This window comes from Arachis ipaensis, chromosome B07 (genome assembly GCF_000816755.2).
Source record: "Arachis ipaensis cultivar K30076 chromosome B07, Araip1.1, whole genome shotgun sequence".
NCBI lineage: Eukaryota > Viridiplantae > Streptophyta > Magnoliopsida > Fabales > Fabaceae > Arachis > Arachis ipaensis.
In genome coordinates, this window is record NC_029791.2 from 98,078,587 (window position 1) to 98,091,765 (window position 13,179).

At 36.9% G+C, this 13,179-nt stretch overlaps 1 pseudogene; it reads left to right on the top strand.

Annotated features, from left to right (window-relative positions):
• On the top strand, positions 633-12,772 carry LOC110265113 (annotated as a pseudogene).

A 13,179-nucleotide genomic window follows, 5' to 3' on the forward strand; every position in this document is an offset into this window, starting at 1 on the left:
GCTCAAGTTATGGTCGATTGAGTGCGAAGAGGTCGGACTTGACAGCTTTACGGTTCCTTCATTTCTTCATGAGTTCTCCCACTTTGCATGCTTTACTCCTCACTTCTTCCATCCAATACTTTTCCTATGAACCTGAAATCACTCAACAAATATATCAAGGCATCGAATGGAATTAAAGTGAATTGAATTTAGCTATTTTAAGGCCTAAAAAGCATGTTTTCACATTTAAGCACAAATCAAGGGAGAATTGCAAAACCATGCTATTTCATTGAATAAATGTGAGAAAAGGTGATAAAATCTCCCAAAATAAGCATAAGATAAATCATAAAATCGGGGTTTATCACCTACCAAACTTACATTTGTCGCCGCTAACCTCTGTCTCATCCCTAAATTTACTTGCGATCTCGTCCTGCACGGTGCGTGGTTCAAATAGGATACAGCTGCACAAGAGTCCTACCACCATCACCTCTATCCTCCGTCACCAGCACCACGTATCGCAGGTTCAGGCCTGTCCTACCTATTCTATGACGTCCACGCCTGCTCTTTCAAATCCGCTGCTTGATTCTGCTCATTGTGCTAGCCTTTCTATCCTAGGCCTTTTGTTTTATTTTCCGATCACTGAAGCAACTAAAATGAGGTGAGTGGCTTGAAATTCGTTCCTAATTATGCTGATTTAGTTCTACAAGTCTAATATTTATTTTAGGTAAATGATTATTATGCTAAAATCTATTGTGAAATGATTACAAGTTGCTTTCATTTCTATTCTTTTGCTGATTTAAAAGAATGTTTTTGCTTAATGTTATTATATTTCAGTTTTGATTTGTACATTTATTCCAGATTGATAAGATTACACATTTCCACCTTCATTTTTTTATTATATCTAAATATCTTTCTTCTAAATTGTTAACTTGAAAAAAAGTCTTTCCAAAAGATCTAAGTCTGAATCAGAAAGAAAAGGAATACCAGAGTTGGCATTTTGCTTATTCATATGTGATGTTTTTGCTTGTGTATAAATCTAACTAGTTGGTTCATTGGTTTCTTAAACAACAATAACTAGGAATAAAGTGTTTTACTCTTTTGGTAAGTGGTAGGCTGAAGTTGAAGTGAAAAAGTTAAAATGGTTGGCAAGATGGCATAAATTAATTCATCCAATTTTGGCAAACAAAAAATTTCCTTTTAACATGTGTTCTTATTATTCGTATTGCCAACTCATGATGATGCTTGTGGTTTTTGTCTTTCCATTTTGGCCAAAAATAAAATGTGGCTTTATGAAAAAAATTAGTATATGCCCTCATTTGATACTTCTACATAAGTTACTTTGCATTCCTTTTTCTATTTTTTAGATTTGTAGCAGAATGATGGATTGCACAAAATGATTATGCCTTCTATTTTATGTACTTCTATTGCTGAAGGCAGAAGCTTCTTATGTTCCAATCACTTTTATCTAGAATGTGGTCACAAAAAGTGCCGGTGAGAAATTTTTTGCTACGTCTGATAGAAGTTTACTTTCTTTATTGAGCTGTTCTATTTTAATTAATTTATTATAATATTTGGTAACTTTTTCCCCCTAAAAATTACTCTGCAATTTTGTTGGATGGAAGTGTACCAGTTTACCATCTTGATAGGGGATTCAAAGAAGGGATAAATAATTGGTTAGTTCAGTTTGAGGTGTGTCCTGTCCCTTTCTGCAAACTGGCATCAATAATAAGTCTTCACCAATTACCAACTCAAGAAAATATTGCTTTCATTATTTTCTTTTTCTTTCTATTTTAAAACAACAAAAAATATTTATTTCTTTTGCTTGTATCACTATGATTAAACTAATTGCTTTGACAAAATGGCAGAGGGGTGAAAGAAATATTTTGGAAAGATAAAACCCAATCTTAATTCCAATTCCATAAAAACTAGAAGCTTTCTAAGTGGATTTTCTGTTGTTGAACCTGTAAATTCTTAGCCGTGATTATGATTTTCATTTACCATGGTCCTTGGAGATTATCAAAACAAATTTTTAATTCTCAAGTTTGGATTCATATGTAAAGTGATTCTTAAATGTCTATTCTGTCCAATGAACATCATTTGGTTTATTTTAGGGATGGGGATGGTGCAACAAAGTTACTACTTGCCTTGCTCGAAAGAACGGTCATTTAGGTTACGTTTGTTTACAGGGACAGGACACTGAGACAGAGACATTGAGACACAAAATCGTGTTTGACAGATGAGATATGGACAGAGACATTGTGTCCAAAGACACTGAATTAGTATATTTTGTGTCCATCCTGACAGGAAAGTCGTAGAAACACTAATAAGGGACACAACTTATTTTTTATTTTTTCTTTCATTATTTTTGTTAATTTTTATAATTATATTTTTTATTATTATATTTTTCTTCTAAAATTTTTTGAATGAAAAAAAATGAGAATAAATTAGATTTTCATATTTTCTATTTTATTACCAAACAGAATACAAGAACACTAAATTATGTGTCTCTGTCCTTTATGTCTTGTTCTCAGTGTCTTGTCTTGTCTTGTTCTCAGAAACAAATGCAGCCTTAGGTTCTTCTAAGAAAATGGCCAAGCAAATTGCCTTTTTAGGGATTTTAAATAACAGAAGAATTTTGAATTCATGTATTTTCTACTAGTCAATAGATCATGTTTTATTTTTTTCCCTTAATTAATTCACATTTGCTTAGGTTTCTAATAATGAAATTTGTTGATTCTAGATTTCTACAATTGGAACAGAGCCAAGGTTAGGTACTGTGATGGTTCTTCATTTACTGGTGTAAGGAAGAAGTTAATCCAGTGAGTTATGCAATACACAAAAGGAATCTCTTAGTTGAATTATCAAGGGAAGCATTAAACACTTGTAAATTGTATTTCCTATTTTTGGTTCTGACGAGACTATAAAATATTATGGTGTATAAATCAGACAACTGATGAGCGGATAATTTATACACTTTTTGGCATTGTTTTTAGTAGGATCTAGTTACTTTTAGGGATGTTTTCATTAGTTTTTATGTTAAATTCACATTTCTGGACTTTACTATCAGTTTGTGTGTTTTTCTGTGATTTCAGATATTTTCTGGCTGAAATTGAGGGACTTGAGCAAAAATCAGATTCAGAGGTTGAAGAAGGACTGCTGATGCTGTTGGATTCTGACCTCTCTGTACTCAAAGTAGATTTTCTGGAGCTACAGAACTCAAAATGGCACGCTTCCAATTGCGTTGGAAAGTAGACATCCAGGGCTTTCCAGAAATATATAATAGTCCATACTTTGGCCGAGTTTAGATGACGCAAAAGGGCGTTGAACGCCAGTTCTACGCTGCAGTATGGAGTTAAACGCCAGAAACACGTCACAAACCAGAGTTGAACGCCAAAAATACGTTACAACTTGGCGTTCAACTCCAAAAGAAGCCTCTGCACATGTAGACTTCATGCTCAGCTCAAGCACACACCAAGTGGGCCCCGGAAGTGGATTTATGCATCAATTACTTACTTCTGTAAACCTAGTAGCTAGTTTAGTATAAATCGGACTTTCTACTATTGTATTTCCACGGTGATGCCTCCAGATGATTAGCCATGCAGTGACAGCGCATCGGACCATTTTCACAGAGAGGATGAAAAGTAGCCATTGGCAATGGTGATGTCCTTACATAAAGCCAGCCATAGAAAGGAGTAGGACTGATTGGATGAAGACAGTAGGAAAGCAAAAGTCCAGAGGAACGAACGCATCTCCATACACTTATCTGAAATTCTCACCAATGATATACATAAGTATTTCTATCTTTATTCTCTGTTTATTTATTATTTATTTTCGAAAACTCCATAATCAATTATTATCCGCCTGACTGAGATTTACAAGATGACCATAGCTTGCTTCATACCAACAATCTCCGTGGGATCGACCCTTACTCACGTAAGGTTTTATTACTTGGATGACCCAGTGCACTTGCTGGTTAGTTGTATCAAAGTTGTGAATGAAAAACGATTTATTAAGACGTGCGTACAGAGTTTTTGGCGCCGTTGCCTGAGATCACAATTTCGTGCACCAAGTTTTTGGCGCCGTTACCAGGGATTGTTTGAGTTTGGACAACTAACGGTTCATCGTGTTGCTCAGATTAGGTAATTTTCTTCTTATTTTGTTTTCAAAATAAAAATTTTTTTCAAAAATTTTATTATGTTCTTCAGAATTTTTAAGAATGAATTCTAGTGTTTCGTGATGATTTGTTGAATCCTGGCTGGCTGTAAGCCATGTCTAATCTTTTGGACTGGGGTTTCAACTTATCATCACAAGAGCTTGTTGATCTTCACACACTTAGTTGCTCTATACATGGAAAGTATCAATATCTTCTAAAGCTTGGCTGGCTAGTAAGCCATGCCTAACCCTTAGATTGGAGCTTTAGACTAAGAGTACACGATTCCTGGAATTCATATTAAAAATTTTAGAATCCTTATTTTTCTTTTACAAATAATTTTCGAAAAATTACAAAAAAATTAATAAAATCATAAAAATCAAAAATATTTTGTGTTTCTTGTTTGAGTCTTGAGTTAATTTTTAAGTTTGGTGTCAATTGCATACTCATCTTGCATTTTTCGAAAATTGCATTCATGCATTGCATTCATCATGATCTTCAAGTTGTTCTTGATAAAACCTTCTTGATTGATCTTCATATTATATTGTTTTGTGTTGTATGGTGTTTTTCATATGCATTCTTGAATTCTTAGTGTCTAAGCATTAAAGATTTCTAAGTTTGGTGTCTTGCATGTTTTCTTTGCATTAAAAATTTTTCAAAAATATGTTCTTGATGTTCATCATGATCTTCAAAGTGTTCTTGGTGTTCATCTTGACATTCATAGCATTCTTGCATGCATTCATTATTTTGATCCAAAATTTTCATGCATTGAGTCAATTTTGTGTTTTTCTCTTTCATCATTAAAAATTTAAAAATCAAAAAAATATCTTTCCTTTTTTCTCTCATAAATTTCGAAAATTTGGATTGACATTTTCAAAAATTTTTAAAAATTCAATTGTTTCTTATGAGTCAAATCAAATTTTCAATTTAAAAATCTTATCTTTTTCAAAAATCAAATCTTTTTCATTTTTCTTATTTATTTTCGAAAATTTTAAAAAAATATTCTTCAAAAAGCCTTTTTCTTATCTTTATCACATAATTTTCGAAAATAACATAAATTATTTTCGAAAACTTCCCCCTCTCATCTTCTTCTATTTATTTATTTATTTACTAACATCTCTTCCTCACTCACCAAAAATCTGAACCCCCTCTCTCTCTCTCTGAGTTCAGATTTTCTCTTCTTCTTTTCTTCTAATTTTCTTTTCTTCCACTCACCTAAAGGGAACCTCTATACCTAGGTAAAAAGGATCCCTATTATTATTATTTTTCTATTTCCTCTTTTTTATATGAGCAGAAGCAAGGACAAGAATATTCTTGTTGAAGCAGATCCAGAACCTGAAAGGACTCTGAAGAGGAAACTAAGAGAAGCTAAATTACAATAATCCAGCAAGCACCTTTCAGAAATTTTCGAATAAGAAGAGGAGATGGCAGCCGAAAATAATAATAATGCAAGGAGGATGCTTGGTGACTTTACTGCACCTAATTCCAATTTACATGGAAGAAGCATCTCCATCCCTACCATTGGAGCAAACAACTTTGAGCTTAAACCTAAATTAGTTTCTCTGATGTAACAAAACTGCAAGTTTTATGGACTTTCATCTGAAGATCCTTTGCAGTTCTTAACTAAATTCTTGCAGATCTGTGATACTGTTAAGACTAATGGAGTAGATCCTGAAGTCTACAGGCTCATGTTTTTCCCTTTTGCTGTAAGAGACAGAGCTAGAGTGTGGTTGGACTCTCAACCCAAAGATAGCCTGAACTCTTGGGATAAGCTGGTCACGGTTTTCTTAGCCAAGTTCTTTCCTCCTCAAAAGCTTAGTAAGCTTAGAGTGGATGTTCAAACCTTTAGACAGAAAGAAGGTGAATCCCTCTATGAAGCTTGGGAGAGATACAAGCAACTGACCAAAAAGTGTCCTTCTGACATGCTTTCAGAATGGACCATCCTGAATATATTCTATGATGGTCTGTCTGAATTAGCTAAGATGTCATTGGATACTTCTGCAGGTGGATCCATTCACCTAAAGAAAATGTCTGCAGAAGCTCAAGAACTTATTGACATGGTTGCTAATAACCAGTTCATGTACACTTCTGAGAGGAATCCTGTGAGTAATGGGACGCCTCAGAAGAAGGGAGTTCTTGAAATTGATACTCTAAATGCCATATTGGCTCAGTACAAAATATTGACTCAGCAAGTCAATATGATTTCTCAAAGTCTGAATGGAATGCAAGCTGCATTCAACAGTACTCAAGAGGCATCTTCTGAAGAAGAAGCTTATGATCCTGAGAACCCTGCAATAGCAGAGGTGAATTACATGGGTGAACCATATGGAAACACCTATAACCCCTCATGGAGAAATCACCCAAATCTCTCATGGAAGGATCAAAAGCCTCAACAAGGCTTTAATAATGGTGGAAGAAATAGGTTTAACAATAGTAAACCTTTTCCATCATCTTCTCAGCAACAGACAGAGAACTCTGAACAAAATACCTCTAATTTAGCAAATTTAGTCTCTGATCTGTCCAAAGCCACTGTGAGTTTCATGAATGAAACAAGGTCCTCCATTAGAAATTTGGAAGCACAAGTGGGCCAGCTGAGTAAAAGAATCACTGAAACCCCTCTAGTACTCTCCCAAGCAATACAGAAGAGAATCCAAAAGGAGAATGCAAGGCCATTGAATTGATTACCATGGCCAAACCTGGGAGGAAGGTTGAAAACGTAAACCCCAGTGAGGAAGACCTCCTGGGACGTCCAGTGTTCAATAAGGAGTTTCCCTCTGAGGAACCAAAGGAATCTGAGACTCATCTAGAGACCATAGAGATTCCATTGAATCTCCTTATGCCATTCATGAGCTCTGAAGAGTACTCCTCTTCTGAAGAGAATGAAGATGTTACTGAAGAGCAAGTTGCCAAGTTCCTTGGTGCAATCATGAAGCTGAATGCCAATTTATTTGGTAATGAGACTTGGGGAGATGAACCTCCCCTGTTTACCAATGAACTGAATGCATTGGATCAACTGAGATTGCCTTAGAAGAAACAGGATCCTGGAAAGTTCCTGATACCTTGTACCATAGGCACCATGACCTTTGAGAAGGCTCTATGTGACTTAGGGTCAGGAATAAACCTCATGCCACTCTCTGTAATGGAGAAACTGGGAATCTTTTAGGTACAAGCTGCTAAAATCTCATTAGAGATGGCAGACAATTCCAGAAAATAGGCTTATGGACAAGTAGAGGACATATTAGTAAAGGTTGAAGGCCTTTACATCCCTGCTGATTTCATAATCCTAGATACTGGGAAGGATAAGGATGAATCCATCATCCTTGGAAGACCCTTCCTAGCCACAGCAAGAGCTGTGATTGATGTTGACAGAGGTGAATTAGTCCTTCAATTGAATGAGGACTCCCTTGAGTTTAAAACTCAAGGACATCCTTCTGTAAACATGGGAAAGAGGCACAGTAAGCTTCTCTCAAAACAGAGTCAACTAGAGCCCCCACAGTTAAACTCTAAGTTTGGTGTTGAACTCCCATATCCAAACTTTAAGTTTGGTGTTGGGGAGTCTCAACAATGCTCTGAACATCTGTGAGGCTCCATGAGAGCCCACTGTCAAGCTATTGACATTAAAGAAGCGCTTGTTGGGAGGCAACCTAATTTTTATTTATCTAATTATATTTTTTATTAGTTATATGTCTTCATAGGTTCATGATCATGTGGAGTCACAAAAATAACTGAAAAAATTGAAGAAAAATAAAAAACAGCATAAAAAAATAGCACACCCTGGAGGAGGAGTTCACTGGCGTTCAAACGCCAGTAAGGAGCATCTGTCTGGCGTTCAACGTCAGAACAGAGCATGGAGATGGCGCTGAACGCCAGAAACAAGCATGAAGCTGGCGTTCAACGCCAGAAATATGCTGCATCTGGGCGTTGAACGCCCAGAACAAGCATCAGTTCGGCGTTTAAAAGCCAGAATTGCATGCAAAGGCATTTTACATGCCTAATTGGTGCAGGGATGTAAATCCTTGACACCTCAAGATCTGTGGACCTCACAGGATCATCTCAGGATCTGTGGACCCCACAGGATCCCCACCTTCCCTCCTAATAATCCTAGTTTTTTTTTCACATCTTCTTCTTCATCTATTCTTTCTTCTTTTGCTCGAGGGCGAGCAACATTCTAAGTTTGGTGTGGTAAAAGCATTGCTTATTTTGCTTTTCCATAACCATTGATGGCACCTAAGGCCAGAGAAACCTCGAAAAAAAAAAAAAGAAAGAAGATAGAAGAGAAAAGGGAAGACAAAAGCTTCTACCTCCAAGTCATGGGAGATGGAGAGATTAATGTAAAGGATCTATAGCTCAGTGGTAGAACAGTTGACTACAAATCAAGAGATCCCTGAGATACCTCAGGGGATACATTTTCCCCACATAATTATTGGGAGAAACTGAGGATAGAAATACCAAAAATCACTAAGGAGGAGCAACAAAGACAAGGAAGAGACATAGAGGAGCTCAAAAGCACCATTGGTTCTTCAAGTAGAGAAAGACGCCATCCTCACTAAGGTGGACTCATTCCTTAATCTCCTTGTCTATTTATTCCTGTTTTTCGATTTTTGAGCTTTATGTTTATTTATATTTGTGTCTTACTACATGATCATTAGTGTCTAAGTGTCTATGCCTTAAAGTAAGTGAATATGAATCCATCACCTCTCTTAAATGAAAAATGTTTTAATTCAAAAGAACAAGAAGTACATGAATTTTGAATTCATCCTTGAACTTAGTTTAATTATATTGATGTGGAGACAATACTTTTTGTTTTCTGAATGAATGCCTGAACAGTGCATATGTCTTTTGAAGTTGTTGTTCATGAATGTTAAATATATTGGCTCTTGAAAGAATGATGACAAGGAGACATGTTGTTTGATAATCTGAAAAATCATAAAAATGATTCTTGAAGCAAGAAAAAGCAGTGAATACAAAAAGCTTGCAGAAAAAAAAGAAGAAAAATGGCAAAAAAAATAGAAAGAAATTAGTTTTTATGTTAAATTCATATTTCTGGACTTTACTATGAGTTTGTGTATTTTTTTGTGATTTCAGGTATTTTCTAGCTGAAATTGAGGGCCTTGAGCAAAAATCAGATTCAGAGGTTGAAGAAGGACTGCTGATGCTGTTGGATTCTGACCTCCCTGCACTCAAAGTGGATTTTCTGGAGCTACAGAACTCAAAATGGCGTGCTTCTAATTGCGTTAGAAAGTAGACATCCAGGGCTTTCTAGCAATATATAATAGTTCATACTTTGGCCGAGTTTAGATGACGTAAATGGGCGTTGAACGCCAGTTCTATGCTGCAGTCTGGAGTTAAACGCCAGAAACACGTCACAAACCAGAGTTGAACGCCAAAAACACGTTACAACTTGGCGTTCAACTCCAAAAGAAGCCTCTGCACGTGTAGACTTCATGCTCAGCCCAAGCACACACCAAGTGGGCCCCGGAAGTGGATTTATGCATCAATTACTTACTTCTGTAAACCCTAGTAGCTAGTTTAGTATAAATAGGACTTTCTACTATTGTATTTTCATCCTGGATTGTATTTTTGATCCTGTGATCTCGTTTTGGGGGCTGGCCATTTGGCCATGCCTGGATCTTTCACTTATGTATTTTTATCGGTAGAGTTTCTACACTCCATAGATTAAGGTGTGGAGCTCTGCTGTTCCTCATGAATTAATGCAAAGTACTACTGTTTTTCTATTCAACTCAACTTATTCTGCTTCTAAGATATTCATTCGCACTTCAACATGAATGTGATGAACGTGAAAATCATCATCATTCCCCCACGAACGCGTGCCTGACAACCACTTCCGTTCCACCTTAGATTGGATGATTATCTCTTGGATCTCTTAATCAGAATCTTCGTGGTATAAGCTAGATTGATGGTGGCATTCATGAAAATCCGGAAAGTCTAAACCTTGTCTGTAGTATTCCAAGTAAGATTCAGGGATTGAATGACTGTGACGAGCTTCAAACTCGCGAGTGCTGGGAATAGTGATAGACGCAAAAGGAGGGTGAATCCTATTCCAGTATGATCGAGAACCTCAGATGATTAGCCGTGCTATGACAGAGCATTTGGACCATTTTCACAAGAGGATAGGATGCAGCCATTGACCACGGTGATGCCTCCAGATGATTAGCCATGCAGTGACAGCGCATCGGACCATTTTCACAGAGAGGATGAAAAGTAGCCATTGACAATGGTGATGTCCTTACATAAAGCCAGCCATAGAAAGGAGTTGGACTGATTGGATGAAGACAGCAGGAAAGCAGAAGTTCAGCGGAACAAACGCATCTCCATACACTTATCTGAAATTCTCACCAATGATATACATAAGTATTTCTATATTTATTCTCTGTTTATTTATTATTTATTTTCGAAAACTCCATAATCAATTATTATCCGCCTGACTGAGATTTACAACCTAAACTTTGATGCCAAATTAGCAGGAGAAAAACGATTGCTCTAGCTAAATGAGCTAGAGGAATTCAGATTCACAGCTTTCAAAAATGCCAAGCTTTATAAAGAAAAATAAAAAAAATGGCATGACAGAAAGCTGTCATCTAGAATCTTTGAACTAGGACAGAAGGTCCTGTTGTTTAACTATAGACTCAGGCTATTCCCCGGGAAACTGAAATCCCGGTGGAGGGGACCATACGTGATTACAAGTGTGTCACCATATGGTTACGTGGAGCTTCAAGATATTGATTCTGATAAGAAGTTCATTGTCAATGGACAGAGAATCAAGCATTATCTTGAAGGCAACATTGAGCAAGAATGCTCAAGGCTGAAGCTAGATTAAAAGCTTAGCAAGGTCCAGCTAAAGACAATAAAGAAGCGCTTGCTGGGAGGCAACCCAGCCATGGGGCATCAATCCTCTAAGCATTTTTGCCCTATTTTTATTTTTATTTGTTTATATAAAGTTCACTGACACTAAGGTACAGAATCATTTGTATAAGTTTATAGGGTTACAGAAGGAATCTGCACACAAAACAGAGATAGGGAGCTCAATGGCAAGAAAACGCCAGTAAAGGGGCATTTTGGGCGTTCAGCGCCCAAAATGGGCATCCACTGGGCACTGAACGCCAGTAAGGGTAGCAATCTGCCTGAAGGCTGGGCGTTAGTGACAGATGCAAAAGGATAGTAAATCCTATTCCAACCGGATCGAGAACCAACCGGTGATTAGCCGTGCTGTGACAGAGCGCGTGAGCGTAGTTTTCACTAGAAGGAGAGAAGGTAGCCATTGACAACGGTGATCCACCAACACACAGCTTGCCATAGGAGGACGTGTGTGCGTGAATCAGAAGACAGAGGAAAGCAGAGATTCAGACGACAAAGCATCTCCAAAACTCCAACATATTCTCCATTACTGCACAACAAGTAATTTTTAATTTATGCTCTCTTGGTTATTCGCAATTCAACTGATAAACACAATTGACTTCCTGACTAAGATTTACAAGATAACCATAGATTGCTTCAAACCAACAATCTCTGTGGGATTTGACCCTTACTCACGTAAGGTATTACTTGGACGACCCAGTACACTTGCTGGTTAGTGGTACGAGTTGTGAAAAGTGTGATTCATAATTCGTGCACCAATGACCATAGCTTGCTTCATACCAACAATCTCCGTGGGATCGACCCTTACTCACGTAAGGTTTTATTACTTGGACGACCCAGTGCACTTGCTGGTTAGTTGTATCGAAGTTGTGAATGAAAAACGATTTATTAAGACGTGCGTACAGAGTTTTTGGCACCGTTGCCTGAGATCACAATTTCGTGCACCAACAACTCAATTGCACTTCAAAGGGGCAAGGGTTTTTGCTGCTGTCATGCAGGATTTACTTATAGAAGGAATGAAAAATGCTCAAAATATAAGAGACATCGATGATTTGTCACTACTTTTCTTCTTCCTCTATTAATTTTTTTAGTCACTGAAACTTATCACTATAACTGCAGGCTATCATATCTGGATGTTCAAATGGAGGATTGACTTCGATATTGCATTGTGATCGCTTCTGAGCTCTATTGCCTGCAGGAGCTAAAGTTAAATGCCTTTCAGACGCCGGTTACTTTATCAAGATGTAAGATCCTTTACTTTTCTTTCCACTTAGCCTTCTCTTGATTATTTTTACATTTCCTTGGATCATTTTGTGATAGAATATGTTAATGCGGTACAACAGACGAGATGTCCCTGGAACACAACACATTGAACAATTCTTCAGTCAAATTGTTGCAACACATGTATGTACTATTTTCCAACTTAAACATTAACTAGCATCTATCTCCTGCGTTTTATAGAAAAGTCCCAGTTTTCATTTGAAAGATACTTTTTGAATCTTTCATCTAAGGGAGGTATAAGTTCTAAATTATTCAGGTGTGGTTTGTTTCCTCTTTTTCTTTTGTAGGGATCTGTGAAGAATTTGCCTCTGTCCCGCACTTCAAGACTTAGTCCAGGGCTAGTAAGTTTAATTATTTTAGTTTTATATTCTACATTTGTAAATCCCTTAAGTTACTAATACTTGATTATGGGAAATATCGTAATGCTTCTTCCCACAGTATTTGGTATCCCAAATCAAAACACCAATATTCTTTGTGAATACAGTGATAAACCACTATTTTATTATTTATCTTATGCTCAATTGAATGGTTTATATCAATTCTTTACTCCCTTATTCATATGATTTGTATGAGCTTTACGTTTTCCTTCCTGATTTTGTGCTATGGTTGAAAACATGTTTCTTTGATCTTAATTTGCTAATATTAATCCTCTCTTATTACCATTAGATTCCGTGATATGTGTGTTAAGTGATTTCAGGGATTATAGGATAGGAATGGCTCAGAGGATGGAAAGGAAGCATGCAAAAGTGGAAAGAATACAAGAAGCTGAAGGAACTGCTAAAGCTGTCCAGCCAGACCTCTTCGCACTAAAACGGTCATAACTTGAGCTACAAAGGTTCAAATGACGCGGTTCCAGTTGTGTTGGAAAGCTAACATCCAGGGCTTCACAACAA